General features: G+C 35.3%; 1 protein-coding gene across 7 annotated transcripts in view; it reads right to left on the bottom strand.

Moving 5' to 3' along the window:
• The window catches only part of LOC135220833 (uncharacterized), a 115,814-nt gene that overhangs the window by 51,774 nt on the left and 58,860 nt on the right, over positions 1 to 5,180 (bottom strand). The gene's annotated exons all lie outside the window — the stretch shown is intronic.

Genomic DNA, 5,180 nt, shown 5'->3' with positions numbered 1-5,180 from the left:
CCTTCTGGGTAGGTTGTCACCAGCCATTTGCTTGTTCTTTAAGTAAAATGGTTTTTTATTAAATTACATTCTGAATGTTTTTTAATTTAATTATATGTAATTCGGATTTTATTAGTTTATTGATTGCCATGTTCGCTTGTTTGCAGCCTAGAAAATGCAACTATGTGGAGTTGTGAAACGTCGGCATATATTTTAATAAAATGCATATGGATAGTGCCTTTCCCTGACCCGCCTTGGATTGTTCTTCGAGCTGTTGCTCCGGAAATTGGAGTTATATATATATATATATATATATATATATATATATATATATATATATATATATATATATATATATACTAATGTAATTAGGAGATATAACGTAATCAAAAGCAAATATTTCAAAGTATCTTTCTAAAACTCGCACTTAACTCAAACAATGAGAAACCACAATAAAACATGGTATAGCCTTCATGGAATATTTTTGTTAAATATTATAATAAATAAACACAAATATATATTCAACATGAATAGCGAGATTCTCTTACTAACTCTTGTTAATATTACTAAAACAATTCCTTACTATAATAGCATTTTTATCGCTAAATGATAAAGAATCTTTGTCATATATCTATTTAGAATTTCATAAGCTTCCAGTGAGGTGTTTGTAAACTGAAGTATAAATTTTTTATTTTTGTAACAAATTCCAACGGATTATTCATCAACCGCAATGCTGACATAACCTTAGACTTATAAAAAAGGCGTCACAACGTTAAAATCTGTTGCAAGCGTTATGTTCACTTACGTTATACGAAAGGTTTTAAACTGGGTAATCACCACCAAGAGTTTTGAATAAATTCTAAGCATATGAACCAGCAGTCATATATCCGTAGGAAAAATTGAAAAAGAAAAGTTTACATTTTTACAATCAAAACGAGATTTTCTTCACATTATATTAAATTCAGTATAAAATTTATTTGAATTGCGTTTATATCATCATTCCAAATGAAATTACAATTTATCATGTATCCCAAATAACTAAATGATTTTAGGGATCGACTCGTCAACTGCCGTTCTTAAATGGATTGATGTTTATTGTTTCTTTCATTTATTAATTAAAACCTTGTATTTCAAACTTTTTTTATCGTAGGTTGTTTCTACGTAATTTTGCTTTTTTTCATTTATATAGATTTTTGGCATTATGCCAAACACTGGCGCAACTAAGTTCAGCGCTGAAACGGAAATTGACAGTAAAAGGGTTTGAAAGGTGTAACAGGAGGAAAACCTCGCAGTTGCACTATGAAACAATTGTTAGGAGAGGGTGGACAGTAAGATGGAAGACAGGGAATATGAACGGAGGTACAGTAAAAGGAATGAAAGTAGTAGCAGCTAGGGACCGACGGGATGCTGCAAAAAAACCTTAAATAATGCCTACAATGCACCAAATGAGGTGTACTGACGGCACTAACCCCCTAAGAAGCGTAATTTTGCTAAATTACACTTGAAAGGCCAATAACACACCATCATCAGCGTTGCCTAAGCGGCGATACCCGTCAGTGTCAGAAATATTCTTTGAAAAACCGTTAGTACCTATTCCTAAGAACAGGCTTGACCATCATTCCTGGTTCATTCAGTCTTTTCTTTCCCATTCATTTGAAACACGATATATATTTCAAATTTATCTGTTTATCACTATACCAGAAGTGAATCGAATTTGCATAAACAGTCGGAATGCAGAGATTGACAGATACAGCAAAACAATTAACAACACCTACATTGTCATTTATTGCAGAGCAAAAATCAGGTATAGCTAAATCCAGGCTGTCTATCACTGAGAGATATGACCGGCTTCGGTTCATCTGCTATGCGACGATACTCGAGCGATTCCTTTGGCACTGACGGCGTCAAAACAGGTCGGTCATTTTCAGGTTACTTAGATCTTTTTTCTGACTATTTTTTCACGGATCGATTTCATCTCTAAGTGAACCTGACTGACAGTGATCCTTGTTTCTTGCAAAAAGTAATGTAATCCTCTATCTATCAGGGTTAAACCTAAGAATTTTTTTGTGACTGGGCAACGGACTTTTATTTTTTTATTTTTACATAGTCATCGCATATGAAATATACGTGTATACTGTACACCTGTTTCTTCACTTTTATGTCAAATTTATCAATAATTGTTCATACGTGATGGAATTGTGATTCAATAAAAAACTTTTCATGTCATATTTTAGTGAATATTTTGTTTTAGCCACAGCAACAAAGAGTTTCACAAATTCTGCCCATTTCAAGAAATGGTGTTTTAGTTAAATTTAAATCACCCACAGACCTTTTGTTTGTTTGTTTTGTTTCTATGGTGTTTTTACGTTGCATGGAACCAGTGGTTATTCAGCAACGGAACCAACGGCTTTACGTGACTTCCCAACCACGTCGAGAGTGAACTTCTATCACCAGAAATACACATCTCTAACCCCTCAGTGGAATGCTCGAGAATCGAACTCGCGGCCACCGTGGTACGCCAACACCATACCGACCACGCCAACTGAGACGCTCAGACCTTTTGGGCGTAATTAATTTAATGGGTGGGCAATTTATTTTTGTAGGTGGGTAGCCGGCCACTCAGTTAACATGTTACGTTTAGGCCTGCATATCTATTTATCTATATTTTTGTTTTAATCATTTAAAATTAGGCTCCGATATGTTCAATAACCTTCTCACGTTGACATTTCTTTCCGTTTTGTTATTCACAGATAGATTCGACTGTGTAACTCACACAATGGAATTTATCTGTGAATAACAACAAGGAAAAATACAAAATGAGGAAAGGTCATTGAATATATCGGGCCCTAATTTGAAGTGATTAGAACAAGATATAGATAAATAGATTAAGGGCTGTATTACTATCTCTCAAGAAAAAAGGATCACTATGAGTCAAGTTCAGTTAGAGATGAAATTGATCCGTGAATAATGGCAAGCAAAAAGGTCGAATACATTTTACAAAGATATAGTCTCGAGAATTTTAGGCTACGGTAAGTCCTTCGTTATTGCATATACAAACCGTGAGGCGACGCAGATTCAGAATATTATATTTTGTGAATGATCCGTATCAACATCCTCAAAGATCTTGAATTGGCTCCATCAATAAAAAAAGATAAAAAAATAAAAAATAAATCACCCGGGCTTATATGTGGTGATCATACTTGCTAAACACGAAATCGGCCCATATCTGTTAGGGAACTTTTTATTGAGAAACTTCCTAGAATGGGAGAACAAAGACAGCCTGTATTGTCTCTTTTCGACAGTTTCCTCCGATTCCCAGTCATTTAAGTTCATGGATAAAACCATCCTGTAGGATTTCTAAACATAGTTTACCATAAACGAATCGTGCCACAATAAGGAACGACTCTGTTATGCTGTTATTTCTTCATGAACATCAGGCACTTGCTCTAAGAAAACCTTTTCTTGCACTTCAATTTCTGTGTGTGTTTGGCGACCCATTTTCGATAATACTCTATTTATTGGACCAGCTCATTGGAATATTCCTTTGTCAGAAACGAGTGAATGGGCCAAAAATACGACAATAATGCAGTCTTACAATAAATAGATAACAGGGTAAATCGTCCGAGAGTACAACCTTCCTGGGAACATTTGGTGTTCTTGAATTGTTGGACAGGAAGAGTCCGGCTCACGGCTGAGTCAAGATTCCTGTCGAGCTTCCTTCTTGTAAGAGGCGAATCTTCCTCTCCCATTTGGGTCGCTACTAAATCTTCGTTAGTCTTTCCTTATCTTTTATATATCTGGCACAAAACGTCATTGGTGAGCCAGTGCCATTGGCCTCTGCATAAACCAAGCCTTTGCTATTTCAGCAGGCACCAAGATTAAAGTTACAATGAAACTATTTTATGAATTTGTGTTTATGAAATCTAACCTGTCAAGCCATAGTGGGCAACGCTCTGCCATTCAGCGCTTTAGGCAATGAAAAGATTATGGTGGAGTGGTTGAACAGCAAAGCAGAGAGATCAAGAAAACAAAAGAGATGAGACACAAGGATCCAAAGGTGGATCTGGGATCAAACCCCACGTGCACAAAGGACTAATAGTTAGAGAGGTTGGGCAGTGAACTTGAAGGGAATAAAAGCGGGAAGTAAAATTCAAGCCAGAAGGATTAAATCCTAAAGAAACAGGAAAAATTGGGCGCTTAAAATGAATTCCTTTGGTTGGCGACATTTTTACCCAAAATGAAGATAGAGATGATCCTAGAATACAGGAAAAATTGGGTGCATGTTTATTCCTTGGTTGGCGACACGTGACCAAAATGAGATAAGGAGATAATGATCATATTCATTACGTAAAGAAAGATAGACATAGCAAGAAGACATAATGACTAATGTTAGTAAAGCCATAGTATCTTCAAAATTACGAAGTTTTTATCAGAACTGTAATTAATCGAAACTGAAAGGGGGGCTTCCCACCCACCATCTCTCCCTCTCTCTCTCTCTGTCTCACACACACACGCACGCGCGCATGCGCAGAATTTAAGTTATATTTTGGCTATTTTTCGTCACAGGCCTCAAATCAAACGTGTGACATAAAGCTTCATGAAGTAACCTTCTTCCTGCTTATCCATGAAGATATGTCAAACGAACTCTATTCACGTCTTGACAAAATATACTATTTATAGAAAACACAAACATATATATATATATATATATATATATATATATATATATATATATATATATATATATTATATATATATATAGAGAGAGGAGGAGAGAGAGAGAGAGAGAGCAGAGAGACGAGAGAGAGAGAGAGAGAGAGGGTAACAACTTCCGCAGACGTCTATTCGGAATGAAAAGGTTACATACACACACACACACACACACACACACACACACACCCATATATATATATATATATATATATATATATATATATATATATATATAAATGTTTAAATGTATATATTTATATATAATATATATATATATATATATATATAAACACACATGCACACGCACACACATATATACATACACACACACACACATACACACACATATATATATATATATGTGTGTGTGTGTGTGTGTGTGTGTGTGTGTGTATGTGTGTGTGTGCGTGTGCGTGTTTATTTCATATGAAACATGCACGTAGTGGCCAAAGAGATGCCAGCAGAAAGTAAAAGCACGTCACCTCACA

Source organism: Macrobrachium nipponense, chromosome 2 (genome assembly GCF_015104395.2).
Source record: "Macrobrachium nipponense isolate FS-2020 chromosome 2, ASM1510439v2, whole genome shotgun sequence".
Classification (NCBI taxonomy): domain Eukaryota; kingdom Metazoa; phylum Arthropoda; class Malacostraca; order Decapoda; family Palaemonidae; genus Macrobrachium; species Macrobrachium nipponense.
This window is presented reverse-complemented; position numbering and strand designations above follow the sequence as displayed.